The 17,032-nt window shown below is 43.8% G+C and overlaps 1 protein-coding gene across 1 annotated transcript in view; it reads right to left on the bottom strand.

The window, feature by feature from the left end:
* UBA1 (ubiquitin like modifier activating enzyme 1) overlaps positions 1-16,284 on the bottom strand; it is a 265,897-nt gene extending 249,613 nt beyond the window's left edge. Inside the window, exon 1 of the mRNA XM_029610608.1 lies at positions 16,015-16,284. The gene's annotated coding sequence lies outside the window, so the exon portion shown is untranslated. The remainder of the gene's footprint in view (positions 1-16,014) is intronic.
* Between the last annotated feature and the right edge of the window lie 748 nt (positions 16,285-17,032).

Genomic DNA, 17,032 nt, shown 5'->3' with positions numbered 1-17,032 from the left:
CTGTCTCATATCCTCTTCAGACACTAATTTAAAAGGAATAGTGTCTGCCATGTCCTTTATAAAAGTAGTGAAGGATAAGTCCTCTGGAGGTGACTTTTCTTCCTTCCTTCAGAAGATGGTTCAGATATAAAACTTTGACGAGGAATCAGTGTTTCTATCCTCCCAGGAGTCATATGGTGTATGCTTGGAAGGAGAAGCAGAAGGCTTCGGTGGCATTGATGGTATAACTGATCTGGACAGTCCTGAAGGTCCTGGTTGAGGTTCGTATAGTGGAGATGTATCAGAAGTATCTCCCATACCCGCTGGTTTAGTAGAGACAGATTCTAAAGGTATAGCACTGATGAGGGCATAGAGTTTTTCCATTAGAGGTTGAAAAATTGACACATCTGGTTGTATTGGAGTCCCTGGTAGTGGTACAGGTACCGGCATTGGGGACGGCATCGGGAATGGTGATGGTATTGGTGGTGGCATTGGGGATGGCACCGGCAGAGGAGTCATCGGTGTCGATGGATGTAAGTCCTGAAGTGCTTCTCGAACTGCCTGGAGGATGAATCCGCTCAGTTCCTCCGCTATAGCTGGTGTAGTCAGAGCAGCTATAGGTGGTGGCAGTGAAGGTGTCATCGGCTCTACCACAGGGCCCTGTGGTGGCTCGATGTCCGGCACCTCTAGAGGTGGGGGAACGCCTTGGGGTAGCAGGCCTCGGTGACTTGTAGACAAGGACTTTTGATCACTGGTTGTTCTGGTGATAACAGGGCCTCCAGAATCGAAGTGTGTCGATGCTTTAAACGATGTTCTGTGGCTTTTTCAAGCCCGGATGTTGATTTTGATGATGCCACCGATGGGGGTCGGTGACAACCAGTCTCTCGAGCCCTCCACTTGATGTTTTTGAATAACTAAGTGTTTCAATGCTCCGGCCGGAGATGAATGAGTTGACGTTGACGTGGAAGGCATTAGCTAGATGTGGAAAAGGTGTTCCATCTTTTCCTGGCGTGCCTTTCTTCCTTTGGTGGGCATTTCCGTGCATTTTGGACACGAAAAAACGTCATGAGATTGCCCTAAACATAAGACACACTCAAGGTGTGGATCAGTAATCGACATAGTTCGATTACATTTAGGGCATTTTTTAAATCCTGTGGCCATAATAACCGGGACAGCCATCAATGGCTTTCTGACCAAAAATTTTTAAAACTTGAACAGAGTCAGAAAAAAGAATTTAACTCACCGGCCAGTGGTCGAAGAGAGACCCCAATGTGGGGAATGAGAAGTGAGGGATTTTAATTTGTTTTTTTACACAAGATTGTGTGAAGATGTTCACACAGGGCTCCTTCTCCGCGATGCTAACTGTAGTGCGGAAAAACGAAGACTGAAGGGAGACCCCTGTGGCTCGAGGGATCATGGCATGCTGGGCATGCTCAGTGGGCTCAGTGTGCCAGTCAAAAGTTTCTAAAACTGACAAAGTTTCCCGTGATAGGGCTCAGTCAGCGAAGTCACCCATATGCGAGGACTAGCATCCTGCTTGTCCTGGGATAAAGATCACTCCTGAGTCTACCCTAAGCAAAGATTTCTTTACAGCAGGGCTTCCCAGACAGGGGATCAGAACCTCAAATGGGGTCACAAGTGCCTCATATGCCAGTGCTTTTCAGGCACTGAAGCAGCAGCATTAGTAGTGCACGTCATCATGGGGCCAGCATCCACCCAGTTTCTGTAGTAACAGGAAGCCCTGCATAAGGACGAATATCGGGCTGTTGTAGGGCCTGTGAACTTTTATTACCTCACTGGCTCCATGCTGGTTTTCATTAGTAATGCAGCTGCCATTTGCAGATCATCAGGCTTAGGTTCAGCCATAAGGCAAGGAGGGGGCTAAGTATGCACAAAGCGGTGAAAACTGCCATTGGTCCCTCTCCCCTCAACCACCACTAAACCTACTGAAAAGAAAAGTTGCTCCTGTCAATCTGCCCCCATCTTCCCACTAGTTTTCTTCCACCTTTGGCATGGGGTCCAAAGGAAAAAGTTGCTGCCGACCCTTGCCAGGCGTATGTTTGGAGGAGGAGCTGTTTGAAGGGAGGGATCAAATGCAGAAGGGGTTTGAGAATTGGATCAGGTGGCAAAAGAATGGGTATAGAGGGTGAGAAGAAACTGGGAGATGTAAGAAAGGAGCTGAGGGTGAAAGGGGATCAGCTAAGAGGGATGTGGGGGGAGGCAGTGAGACTCAGAATTGAGCAAGACAGGATGGGGAGGATCAGTCAGGGGCTACAAGAAGGGCTTGGAATGAGAGAATAAGCTGGAGATGTAAAACATGCTGGAGGGAGTAAGAGGATGGGTGATGTAAGAGGGCATCGGCATGAAGGGCAGAGGTTGAAAGATCTTCTGGAGGAGGTGGAGGTTGAGAGAAAATCAACTGGATAAGGTGAATATTGAGAGGATCAGCTGGAGTGTTGGGGAGGATAATAGGAGTGATTGTTGGAGGGGAAGTAGACGCTAATTTATTTTTACCAACCTCTAGAATAATTTTTGAATATTAAAATGGGGTCACACTGGCTAAAAGTTTGGGAAGCCCTGCTTTACAGAGGATAGTAGATGCATGGAACAATCTCTCAGTGGAGGTAGTGAAGGCAAGAACAGTATATGAATTCAAAAGAACATGAAGCATGCACAGGGGCTCTGAATGAGAGATGAAATTGTAGAGCTGAGCATTTAGTGTGAATGGGCAGACTAGATGACACAGACATACTAAGACATGCTTAAAGTTGTCTAATAGACATTAACATTGTACTTGTTGGTGTTCATTTTCTTTTAATCTTGTTTGTTTTACTGTACCCCACCCAGAACCATTAGGAGTGGCAGGTAAATACTTTTAAATATAAAATTAAATCCCAACTACAAGTCCTGGCACCAAAACTCCAGTTTCCACCTGTAGACTGACACTAGAGCTGGAAAATGTATTCCACCTTGGACTAGAAGTTAAGTTTCCAACACTAAGCAAACAGGAGATAATCCAGCGCACCTCTCTACAATGGTGAGTAGCACCTAATGCCATCTTTAGGAAGGAATTTCCATTTGAGGGTGCCAACTCAAATGCACAATGTTGTATGCACAACTCCTTGCTGCACTGGCAAGTTTGCGCATAAAAAATGTGAGCACAGAGGGTTAAAGTGTGTGCCATGCTGAGCACAACTTTTTTGTATCCACCTCAGTGGAGTTCAAAAGAGGGCTGGACAAGTTCCTGATGGAAATGTTCATGAACAGTTATGAGCCAGGAAAATAGATTCATTCAAGAAGTATCCTTCTATAAAAAGCATATGAACTCTTCACTTACAATTGGTGGCACCTCCTTGAGCTGCAATAACTTCAACTAAACATTTTCTGTAATTACTGATCACTTTCACATCGCCCTTGAGGAATTTTGGCCCATTCTTCCATATAAAACTAGTTTAACTAACATTTAAGGGCTTCGGGTCATTTCAGTAGGGTTTAGGTCAGGACTGACTTCGTCAATCCAGTATACAAAATCTCTTCAGCCATTCTGAATGTTTAGGGTTGTCTTGTTACATCACCCACTTTCAGCTCAGCTTCAGTTCATGGACTGATATCCTAAATTTGCTATAAAGCAGAATTCATGGTTCCATCCCTGATGGCAAACAGTTTAGATCCCGATACAGTAAAGCAGATCCATACCAGTATACCTCCACCACCATGCCTGGCACTCAGGAGGTTCTTACAGTTCGGCTGCTGTAATTCCCTTTTTCTAGGTCTCCCAGATATCGCACTCCGTCAGCTACAATTAGTCCAAAATACTGCTGCCCGTCTCATTTGTAACTCCTCACAGATCATATTACTCCCATCCTCCAAACTCTCACTGGCTACCAATAAAACGTATTCACTTTAAAGTGTTGTCAATCATCCACAATCTGATTTACAACCCTTCTATATAGCTCTGTTCTAACCTAAAATTATACCAACAGTCACATCAATTATGTTCACAGGATAAATGCCTCCTAGAAATTCCAACAATCAAGATGGCCAGACTAGACTTAAGAAAACATGCATTTTCAGTGGCAGGTTCCATCTTATAGAACTCAGTTCCCAACTCTCTCCTTTTAATATCAAATAACCAAATTTTAAAAAGCCCTAAAAAAATACTTATGTTCCTCCGTCTATAATTCCACATCTACAAAATTGTGGCTTCCCTATAATAAAATCCCCCATTCCACTGTTCCTTTAATTTTAATTTTAACTCTTGCTTTTACTATTCTGTTTGATTTTTAAAGCTTACTATGGGGCTGATGTAATAAGACCCGCGGTAAAACAGGCGCTCATGTATGCAGGTTTTGATCCCCATGAGCAGCTGAAGCTGCAGCTTCCACAGGACGTAAAAAAATTAATTATGCAAATGACGTGCGCGCAGAAATCCTCACATGTATGGAAAAATGCATGTACCTAAGCGTGGTACTGAGCCCATGTAATAAGCAGCTGCATCCGCACTCAAAACCCACACCGATAATCTGAGCATACAAGTGAGTGAGTGAGCGAACAGGTCTCCCTATTAAGTGAAAGTTTGACCCTGGAAAGTAATTTTACTATTTCAATTAACAGTGCTGCAGAGAACAGGGCAAATATTTTCATGGTGATAATTCAGAACAATCTTGCCACTCTTCTGGACGTGTATATCTGCCCAGGGAAGTGCCTAGCTCGGACGCCGTGAAAAGCTGGCCACTCGGAAGCAGAGATAAGTGCTTAGCCAGGCGCTTATCAGGCCGCTCGTGATCTATTTTTGGCAGAAAAATCTGCACAATCGGGCACCCAGAAAGACGCCTAGCTACCATTGCCGCTCAGGTGCTGAGCTAGGTGCTTACTTGGTTGCACCTGAGCGGCAATGGTAGCTAGGTGCCTTTCTGGGCGCCCGACGGCATAATCTGCGACCCAGTAAAGCGCCTAGATGCCGTTGCTGCTCGGGCACTGAGCTAGGCACTTTCTTGGTCGCAAACCTATACGTTCTGACGCCCAGAAAAGCTCCTAGCTAAACTGGTCACTCAGATGCAGAGATAGGTGCTCAGCTAGGTGGTTTTCAGGACATTTGGATGCAGACATAACCGCCCCCCCCCCCAAGTTGGCGCCGACACTTAGCTCGTGCCCTGACCATGGTGGTAAAAAACCTGCATTAAAATACCCACACTAGCACAGCTCCTTGCATTGCCTATGATTAGCTAATCCCTTTGCATGCCATTAGCATGCATTCGCACAGGAAAAACCATGGGTCTATGAGCGCGTTTCTATGCGCTTTTCCCCCCATGCACAAACCTCTTATTACATCCCCATATAGGGCTTTGCGTGGGAAAACGCATGTACAAACCCACAGCAGCTTCAGCGCACCTTATTACATCAGCCCCTTTGTGTACAACACTCAAATTACTATTTTATTTACTCATATTAATGTATTTCCTTGTTTTTATTGTAAACCGCTTAGGCCTCATGAATTTGTATAGGTGGTATAACAAATTTAAATTTATACTTTTGGAAGGCAGTCTGTCAATGTGACCAAATAGTCCAGAGAACATTATTCTAAAAATTGCCAAAGAGCAACTGGATGACCCATAAACTTGAGGTGGGCAGCAATGTTCTTTTTGGAGAGCATTGGTTTCTTCTTATCTATTCTCCCCATGAACACCATTTCCAATCAGTTGTTTTCTGATGGCTAATGTATGAACCATGATATCAGCTGCAGCAAGCAAATCCTGTAGATCTTTAGAGGTTAGTCTGGGGTTCTTTGACTTTGTAGATTAAGTTCCAGTTTGCTCTTGGGTGATCTCTGCAGGACAATTGTGCCTGGATAGTTAATGTAATCAACCTTTTCCATTCATAGACTAGATAGATGAAGCCCCGAATGTTTAGACTTGGGTTTTGTAACCATGTTCAGACAGATGACTTAAGTCCTTTCAAATTTCTTTGGATTGTAGAATGAGGAGTTCCTACAAATTTTTATGGTGAAGACAATACTGAAAAATCAAATTATCTGAAAACCCACCTTATTAAGATAGACTTCAGTGACTAATCTGTTATTTGACCCTTTGTTTTAGAGATTTTTTTATATTGTGTTCATATTTTATGTTATAATCTGACTTATTTATAATATAAAATATGAGTGTATTTTTGTAATCCACCCTGAATATAAGAAAGACAGAATAGAAATATTTTAAAATAAACTCTTGGACCTTTATATTGGACTAGATGCCTAAAATCATTCAGATTTACCTTGCAAGGTAATTTACTTGTTACCCAATTTTTTTAAGTACTTGATTTTTTATTAGCCAATGAAATGTACAACAGAAACCAGTTCACTTACTATTTCATACACACACACACTATTCTGAATTAGTCCTATTGTTCCTAGTTTGTACACTGGTATAAATAGTTCTGTTTGAGACATTCTTGTATGAGAAACAGTAACTGCAATTAAATAAGGGTATCATGCTAAGAACTTGTAATTCTCATTATTATACATGGGGTTCACAAAGTATCAGCACTGAACATGGTATTCCATACTACAGGAACTCATCACTGAGATAACTCAGCAATTTGTAACCACATTTCCATAGTTCTGTTGGCACCTTTTCATTGCAAGCAGCCCAGGCACCTATAAGAAATATGGTGGCAGAAAACATTCGGCTCTAATACCATTTGCCAGCCTAGCAACAATTCCAATGCAGTAAAGATCAAACAATGCCACATGGGGACACCTGCCTACAGACACTGGCATGCAATTCAGCACATAATGGCACAAAAAAAAAAAGCTTTCAGTTGCTCAGAAGAGAAATATAATCAACAGGGGGATTTGGTGGCCAAATGTCTTCTTGTTGCCCAAGCCAACTAAATCAGGTACTGCTCGTTGTCACTTGCAGTCCAATTATAGACTAGCATAGGGAAAAGCTTTAAAGTCTCAGTTTACTAATGAGGAAGCCATGTAAGATGGCTCCCTAGTAAGAGATAGATGAGAAAGGAGAAAGTTTGGACTTTGACTAGATGAGAGCCAGATACAAAGAAATAAGAAAAAAAAAAAGCTCTCCTATGCACAAGGGCTCCCTGATATTTGGTTTTGGGGCACCACATGACTCCTGCACAAACCTTTCATGTGCAAAGCAAGAAGATCATGCACACGCCTCTGCACTGTCCACTGCTGATTACCTTATCTTACAAGAGCATTATCCATCTCCTAGCTCTGCTCCATAACCACTCCAAACATCTAGCTCACCAAAAATCCAGCCACCCTCACTCTTATTACACAGCAATTGAGCAGAGCATAAACTTCCCAATTATCAGTAGGTATCAGAGGCTGGAAAATCAAGCTATAAAATTTGTTCTCTTTGTGTGTTGGTCCCGCTGTTGCCCTCCAAAAAACATTTGTGATCTTTTTGGACACTTGCCAACTTACTGTATTTCGTAATTTCTACTCAGTATCTGCTGAAAACTGTCCCTTAAAAACCTTACCTGAACATGAAGCAAATCCAGCTAAAAAGTAAATGTACTGTGAATGACATACACAAAAAAAAAAAAAAAAAAAAAAAAAAAAAGAGTAGACACCTCCAAAGCAGATCAATATAGAAATGGTGTAAAAAGATATCACAATACACTTCAGAACATGGTTATCAGACAAAACGTATGATGTATTATCTATTCTCTCTTGCTCACTATGGGCTTCAGACAAAATCAGCATCACAGCTCAAATCACTTACCACTTCAATCTATAATAGATATCAAAGACACTAAAAAAAATAAATAAATAAGTACCCCTCTTAGGTATGCAGTCAAAAGACATCAATGCCACTGCTCAAAGAAGCCAGATATGGCTCATAGAGGGGTAGGGTGTAAGGTGTTTTTGTATTGGTGTTTTCTATATATTTTCATATTTCTTAGTGTTTATTTTCTTTTGTAGAGAATGTGCAAGTGACCACTGACTAAATCAATTCATTTGTCGAAACATGGGGCATGTCAGGCTTCTTGGAGCAGCAGAATGGCTTTGTGTTTTAGCTGCCACCATCAGCCTTGCCTCCTACTGCCTAGAATATCTCCCAGGTATCAGTCCTACAAACAACCACCTGCAGGATATAGGAAAATTGGTTCTTACTTGCTATTTTTCATTCTTGTAGTACCACAGATCAGTCTAGACTCCTGGGTTTTGCATCCCTGCTAGCAGATAGAGGCAGAGAAAGTTTAAACTGATACTGCTGCATAATCCCATATGCCATCTGCAATTCCTCAGTATTGATCTATACCCAAGCTTAAAACAGCAAACAATAAACCAACTTACATTAACTTTACTTTTTCTTTTATATAAAAGAATCTGTATTCCATACCGAGAACGAGCAGACCTCTCTCCACCTCAACATATCGGGTGGGTTCTGGACTGATCTGCGATACTACAGGAGCGAAAATTAGCAGGTAAGAATAAATTTTCCTTTCCCTGTACGTACCCAGATCAGTTCCGACTCCTGGGATGTACCAACGCTCCCTACTTAGGATGGGTACCTGGAGAGTCCCACTTGCAAAACACTCTCGCCAAAAGACAAGGACTCCAGATCCTCCACATCCAGATACAGCCTTGCAAGAGTATGCAGTGACTTCCAAATTGCAGCCCTGCAAATTTCCTTGCGGCAAAACCAACTGCGCCTCTGCCCACGAGGCCACCTGAGTGCACATGGAATGGGCTCGCAAACCCTCAGGAACCGGACAACCCTATGTACGTCAACCCAATGGCCTCAAGCCACCTCGCAATCGTAGCCTTAGATGTCTAAGAACCTTTTTTCTAACCGCTCCACAAAACAAAGATGTGATCTGACTTTATAAAGTTTTTTTTGTTTTGTTTTTTAAACTTTATCCAAATTGCCTAGGCTGGAACACAGAGCTGCCCAAAGAGAAAATAAAAAAGGACAGTCAGAAACCAGCCAACCTGAGCTTGCAGCCACCACGTGAAGGGGAGGTATCTGGACCACCAGATTTACACTCCTCGGACACATGGAACAAGCATACATGTAGCATCTGCTGGCAGGGATACAAAACCCAAAAGTCTGGACTGATCTGGGTATGTACAGGGAATGCTCCATTTTTTCAATAGGAAGTGTAGCCTGCAGCCGTATGTTAAGTGCACTACCCCTAATCCCTTCAATTATATTTAAGAATGCATTAGAACACTGCTGCTACAGTTTTATATTGGTTGACCATACTGCCTTTTCTTTGGAGCAGTTTTCTACCTCTTTTGGCTCTCTAGCATGCCAGGCAATTTGTATATAGGTTTCCATAACTACTTCTACATCCAGGCCTCCATCCCATTTTTTAACCTACTGCTCTCCTCTCCCCATCCTTACCACTATTGGTTTACGTCTTTCCCAAGTCTGCTTACATTGGTAATAACCAAGTGCTGATACAATCTCTCGGACCGATACAGTAAGGAGCGGTAGGAAGAGCTGCGTTAGTGCCGGGTGCACCCGCGTTTGCCGCACGCACAGTCCTGCTCACCTACCGCTCGATCCTGTATTTAAATAGCTTGCAAATGCGTTAGGCAGGCGCTTAATACAGCGCCTATACAGTATCCTGGGTGCGCTGGTATCTGTCATTTCAAATGTCATTTGAAATGACAGGCACCAGGAAGTGGATCCCAACTTTAACCCATGAAAACCTAAAATCCCCTCCTCCCGAGGCAGCTCGACATGTACCAACTTACCTTTTGTTGTTTTTCAGCCCTTTCAGCCTTCTCTGCCGTCCTCCGGAGGGGGCAGCCGGCGGCGAAAGCGGCTTGCAGCAGTCCCCCCCGCGCAGGTCCCGGTTCTCCTGGGAGCCAGCTCGACTTCTGGCTGACAGCTAACCCCCCCCCCCAAAAGACTGCTGAGTTACGGCCTTGGAAGTGAAGCAAAGCGTACTTTCATGGGCTTGAGCGCCCAAATTGATCGGCACTCAAGCCTATGAAAGCACATGGAAGGGCGGGCGTGACGTCACGGCATGTGTCACGCCCGCCCGTCCCTGTGCTTTCATTGGCTTGAGCGCCCGTCAATTTGGGCTTCGCTTCTAAGGCCGTAACTCAGCAGTCTTGGGGGGGGGGGGGGGGTTTAGCTGTCAGCCAGAAGTCGAGCTGGCTCCCAGGAGAACCAGGACCTGCGCGGGAGGGGGGGGACCGCTGCAAGCCGCTTTCGAGCTGGCTCCCAGGAGAACCGGGACCTTCGCGGGGGGGACCGCTGCAAGTCGCTTTCGCCGCCGGCTGCCCCCTCCAGAGGACGGCAGAGAAGGTTGAAGGGGCTGAAAGCAACAAAAAGTAAGTTGATAACATGTCGAGTAGCTTCGGGAGGAGGGGATTTTAGGTTTCCTTTTGGGGGAAAGTGTGCCATCTACCCTTACCCCTGCCTCTAACGCAGGGGTAGGGGTAGGCAGTAAATGAGCAGGTTAAACACGCGGCTAAACGCCAGGTTAAAAAGGCGATAGTTGGGGCGCGCGTTACTGAATGGGGGGGGGAATAGCTAATCCGATCGTTTACATCTAATATACATGCCGCGGGCGGAAGGGGTTACCCGTTGATTTAAAGAGGCGGTAAGAATGGGTTAAAGGGGACAGTGAATCATGGGTTGGGCTAACGCGGCCAAATTGTGAGTAAAAGGCGGGTTAGAAACAGGGTAACCGTGGCCGCACTTTACTGTATTGACCTGTCTGCAAGTAGTGACTCTACATACTCACCCTAAAGAAATATTGCCTTGTATTTCCTCTGGGCCTATTTCCATCCACTTTTTAAATAGAAAATACCTTCCACTTAATTGAAGCCTGCTAAATACAGTTGTGCTCACACATTTACCTACCCCTGGCAGAATTTGTAAGGTGTGTAGCATTTTAAGAAAACATGAGTGATCAGACCAAACACACCTGTTATTTTTAATGTGTTTAAAATTAAATTGTACATCACAGAATATATTTGTAATATTTATATACCGATATTCTGAATACAATCATACCAGTTTACAATAAAACAAAAAGCAGTAAAATATAACATAAAACTTACATTTAAGAAAATATATTTTCACATTCTTAAAAAGCAATAAAAAGTACAAAAGATAAATACTAAAATATGCAAATAAAAATAAGTGAATGACGATTGATTTATCAATATACTTCCTCGCCAAACACCTGCCTGAAAAGCCAAGTTTTTAACTCCTTTTTTAAAGCTTGATAATCTGCCTGCAATCTGAGTTCTATTGGAATAGAATTCCACAGTGTAGATCCAGCTATCAATAAAGCTCTCTAACTCTAGATAAGTATGCCGATTTCACAGATGGTATGGACAAAAGACCTTTATTAATCATGTTAATATTTTTCTTGAAATAGCACAATCATTAAACAAACCATAGTACTAAAGGAAATAATAGTCCTGTTCAAACGTTTGCATACCCTTGAATGTTTGGGCTAATAATATACCATATTTTTTAAGATGGCGCCAGCCGTCCATTGCTCCTACCATGTGAAAGGGGCCGACCAATGGCACCGGTAGCCCGTCACACAGTAAGGGCAAAGGGCCACCGGCACCATTTTGATTACTGGCAGCCGAATGCCCGAGAAGGGGAGATCCCTCTCAGGACCCCCGCTGGACCACCAGGGATTTTTGGCAAGTCTTTGGGGGGGGGGGGTTGTAGTTAATTAAATTTGAAGGGTTGGGGTTTTTTGTTTTTTTTTCACAAAATAGTATGATAAAAGTTTTCTGATCCAGGGAGTGGACCGAAATGGCCCTCCCCAGACCCGAAAACGAAACTGGGACAAAAAAAAAGTTGTATGCACACCCATCACTCCATAAGATGCACAGACACCAGGAACAGAGCCTTTTTAGCACACCATTTTTTTTTTTTTTTTAGTTTTCCCCCTCTGAACCTTAGGTGCGTTTTTTGGTCAGATGCGTATTATGGCGCAAAAAACACGATACATTCAAGTTGACACAGGCTGAAATGGCAATGCCTGGATTGTAATTAGTGTCTGGGTATAAATAGTCAATGAGTTTCTTAGCTCTTGAGAAACCCTTGCGCATTTATCCAGGGCTGCACTAACTTTCAGGCAGATACAGTACAATGCGCTCCTTATTCAGTAAGGGGTAATAGCGTGTCGAAAACGCGCGTCCAACCCCCCCCCCCCCGAGACTAATAGCGCCCGCAACATGCAAATGTATGTTGATGGCCCTATTAGTCATTCCTGCGCGATACAGTAAGTAAAATATGCAGCCAAGCACATTTTACCCAAAAGGTAGGCGTTAATTTCTGCCGGAGCCGGGTAAGCGCACGGAGAAGCAGTAAAAACTGCTTTTCTGTGCACCCTCCAACATCATGGCGATATTAAGTCGGAGGTCCCAAAAGTTAAAAAATAAATAAATTTAAAATCAGCCCGCGGCTCGAAAACCGGACACTCAATTTTGCCGGCGTCCGGTTTCCGAACCCGTGGCTGCCAGCAGGCTTGAGAACAGACGCCAGCAAAATTGAGCGACGGCTGTCAAACCCGCTGACAGCTGACACTTGTCAAAAGAGGAGCAAGGGACGCGCTAGTGTCCCTAGCGCCTCTTTTTACCGCGGGCCCTAATTTAAATATTTTGTTTTACAGGACACTGGCCTGGGCGCATGCCGGGAGAGCGGGCACTCGCCCACTCTCCCTCAAACCTTACTGTATTGGCCTGTTTGGTGGTTACTGAAACATGGGGAAAGCAAAAGAATTGTCACAGGATCTGTGAGCAAAAGTAGTTTGACTTTATAAGTCAGGATAAAGGATATAAAAAGATATCCAAAGATTTGAAAATGCCAATCTGTACTGTTCAAACTGATCAATAAGAAGGAAATTCTACATTCTGTTAATACCAATCCACAGTCAGGTAGACCAAGAGAGATTTCAGACAACTGCCAGGAAAAGTTGTTGGGATGCAAAGAAAAACCCATAAGCAAACTTCTGAAATACAGGCTTCTCTGAAACAAAGTAGTGTGGGTTTTTCCAGCATGCACAAAAAGGAGATGCTTACACAAAATGGGTTGCATGGTAGACTTGCCAAAAAAGCCATTGCTGCACCAGCACACCAAACATCACCTAGAGAAGCCTCAAAACTTCTGGAACAAAATTTGGAATGATGATAAAACTGAACTTTATGTTCACAACCATAAATGCTATGCTTGAAGAGGAGTCAACAAGGCTAATGAAGAAACACACACCATTCCTACTGTGAAGCATGGAGGTGGATCTCTGCTGTTTTAGGGGTGCATGAGCTACATCGGCACAGGGAATTTAGTCAAAATTGATGGCAGGATGAATGCAGCATCTTATCAGAAAATAGTGGAGGAGAATATATATTTGTTAGCCAGGAAGCTGCGCATGGGGTGCTCTTGGACTTTCCAACATGGCCTTATGTTTTGGATCATTGCCAAGTTGACCCTTCAGTGGCTGCAGAAGAAAGTGAAGGTTCTGGAGTGGCCAGTCTCCTGACCTCATTCAGCCACTTTGGGGAGATCTGAAACATGCAGTTCATACTAGACAACCAAAGTTGGAGGGCTTTTGCCAAGAGAAATGAGCAGCTTTACCACATGATAAAATAAAGGGCCTCATTCACAACTACTACAAAAGACTGCAAGCCATCACTGACGCAAGAGAGGCAATACCCTTAGTTCTTAATATAGTGTATGCAAACTTTTGAATAGAACCATTCTATTATTTATTTTATTGCTATGGTTTAATGATTGTGCTATTCTGTGATGCATAAATAATTTTAAACACATTAAAAATAAGACGTTTTGTCTGATCACTCATGTTTTCTTAAAATGCTACACATCTTACAAATTCTGCCAGGGATATGCAATTTATGAGCACAACTATATCAATGTTTGTTACATCTCCTCTTTCCCTTCTCTCCTTCAGTGAGTATATTTTAAATGCTTAAGCTTCTCTAAAGGATCTGTGTTGCAGACCTGGTATCATTTAAGTAGCGCATATGGATTTGAATTTTAGCTTTAATAACTCACCTTTCCAAATCCAAGCTCAAGATGAGTTATACAGTCAGTAGCTCTCTGCCCAAGAGGGCTTACATTCTAAAAGCTTGATTTACTGAGGTTTTTCTACCATTCTGTGTCTATGGGGAAATGCTTAGTAAACAAGACCCTAAGTTTGAGAAGATTGAAGTAGGACAATGTCTTCACAACGTATAGCTTCCACAGCTAAACACCAAAATCAAGGTACAGTCTCACTAGTGACCTATACAAGGCCAACATATTTCCTTGTGACTGAGGACAACCCATCTTATACACCCAACATACTTTCCCAGTTGCTTTATTACATTGTTTGGCCACCTTCAAGTAACAGATAAAAGCTCCTAGATCCCTTTCCTCTAAGTTTCCAGATCCTATCCTACTTGACAAGTAGCTAGGATTTCTGCACTCCCCATAGATCATTTTACACTTTTTCACACTGGAGCACAGTTTCCAAACCAACAACCCTTCTTGCAATTCTTTTGGGTCCTTCATTCATTTTTCCATCTCTCTCTCTCTACCCAGTTATAGGTTCTTGATTCATCTGTAGATATAGAAACATGAAAGCAGAAAAAGACCATATGGTCTATCCAGTCTGCCCATCCAAGCCAACTACTCAATTCCTACCACTCCCTCAAGAGATCTCCTGTGTTTTCTTGAATTCAGGTACTGTCCACATCTCCACCATCTCCACTAGTAGGCTATTCCATGTATCTACCACCTTCTCTAAAAAGAATATGCCGAGTTCATACCTTTTAAACCCAAGCATCTTTCTGGCTTTTGCCATTGCCTTATCCACCTTGAGATCATCAGACATGATTACCCTCAAATATACTGTTTTCTAAAGTTCTTTTACAATGTCACCAATAAATATACTAAACAGGCAGCCAACTCCAGTCCTCAAGAGCCACAAACAGGCCAGGTTTTCAAGTTATCCACAATGACAATGCATGAGATAGTTCTGCATACAATGCAGGCAGGGCATTTAAATCTCTCATGCATAGTCATTGTGGATATTCCAAAAACCTGGCTTGTTTGTGGCCCTTGAGCTGGCCACTTAAACTATACCTACCAACAGACCCTGAGATACACCATTGCTCAGTCTACCTAAACCAAACTGAATGCTACTGACCACCACTCTCTGGAGTTGTGTGGCTTAACCAGTTCCTCACTTAAACAACCTTCTGTCATAGTCTCCTATTAGGTAGGCCGTTTACTAACCTATGTAGAACAGGATTGAAAAAAACGTATCGATAAGCAAAGCCCACCTGACAAAGCTTGCGGGGGGGGGGGGGGGGGTGCTTTCTCTATATGAGCACAGGAGAGCAAAGGGTCTTCGTTTCTCTCTATAGACGTCATGAGAATACTATGTCTTTCTATAGATATGAAATGATGAGATCAGATATATTCTCTCGCTATAGACATATACGAGATGTCCGTTTCAACAGAATTAATAGCAGGGAATATCATGGAAAGGGATCTTAGGCACGCTATAGATATAGTAGTGGGTATCCTTGGCTTCGCTATAAATATAACGGTGGAAAAATAAAAGACTTCCTTTGTTTCTTCGGCAACGTAATGGTGGCCAAGTGGGGGTATCTTTAACCTCTCTGTGGATAGAAGGCACCCCTAATGTTAGGAGAATGATATGCCCTTGGCCTCTCTAGAGGTATAATGGTTAGGGCATAGGGCGGACCTCTTTCATGCTCGATAGATATAATGGGAGTTGGAGGAAAACCTGGGCTTCTTTAGCAATATAATAGAAGAGGGGAGATCAGTCTCTCTATAGATTTAATAACTGAGAACATGGGGTATCCTTGGCCTTTCTAGATATATAATGCTGCTACTATTAGGGGGGGGGAGGGAAGGAAATCCTTGGCCTCATAATAGTTAGGGGGGGGGGGCGCTGTCCTTTCCCTTATACACACGAGGGAGTTCGGACCTTTCCATCTAAATAGCTTGTGCACATAAATAGTACCTCCCGTTCCCTTTCGTCTCTTACCACCTCCGCTGGTGCCGAGGCCTCCTCCCCCGGGGGAAGCCGCACTCTCTCCTGCTGCCACTGCCGCGGATGCTGGATGGGGACTGGAGCGCGTGGTGGGCGGGGCAGCGGTAGAGAGGGGCGGGACGCTGAGTAACGGTTCTCCGGGAGCCCGGAGCGTGACGGCTCACTTTACACACGCGACGACGACTACGCGCGCGCGATACACAGACGCCGGCCAAAGAAACCTAACGGCGCCTGCGCGGCGACAGCTCCCGCCGGCGCGTGGCAAGGCAGTGAGCGACGAAGAGGTGGGGCCACGGGTCCAACCGCCGCGAGACCGATGTTCTCTGGCTGGTTGAGGTGTAGGAAGGATGAGACTTGCGAGAGCGCAGCCGTACCATCTATGGGGAATAGAAGAAGAGGGGGATGAGCCCGGTAAATCCCCCTATCCCTGCTTACACCAATAATGCTGCGGCATTACCTGACGTTAAGCTGCGCGTTCACTTACAGCTTGCCTTTTATATGGGTCGGGAAACATCGATTACGCGACGTTGAGTAAAAAACAAAAAAAAACTATGGTATCCGCCCTCACATAGGCAATTGAGATTGTCGCCAAGATGCCTGCTGGGAGTTGCAGTCCGGAAGTGGGTTTTTTTTTTGTTTTTTTTTAAACGTGCTCACGCACGTGGTACGGTGATTTACTTGTTTAGTTGCTCCTGCCCCGGTCAGATACAGGGATGGAGCAGCTAGGCATAACTCACGGTTACTAATCAAGATTTATGCAAACACAGGGATTAAGGGTTCTCAATTGTCTTCAATTATACTGTTCAGGCTGATCTGGACACTGGTTTTAGCCCTTTCCGTGCATGGACAGTTTTTGTGTTTGGTAGGAAAGACAGCTCAGTAGAACTGGCGCCTTGCTTAGTTACCGTTGCATTTTATTACATTGTAACAGAATAAGAACATTCGACTTGCCATAATGGATCACACCAAAGGTCCAACAAGCCCAGTTTCCCAGTAGGTACCCAGATCAGTC

Source organism: Rhinatrema bivittatum, chromosome 1 (assembly GCF_901001135.1).
Source record: "Rhinatrema bivittatum chromosome 1, aRhiBiv1.1, whole genome shotgun sequence".
NCBI classification, from domain to species: Eukaryota; Metazoa; Chordata; class Amphibia; order Gymnophiona; family Rhinatrematidae; genus Rhinatrema; species Rhinatrema bivittatum.
The sequence above is the reverse complement of the archived record's forward strand: the minus strand, read 5'-3'. Positions and strand labels throughout refer to the sequence as shown.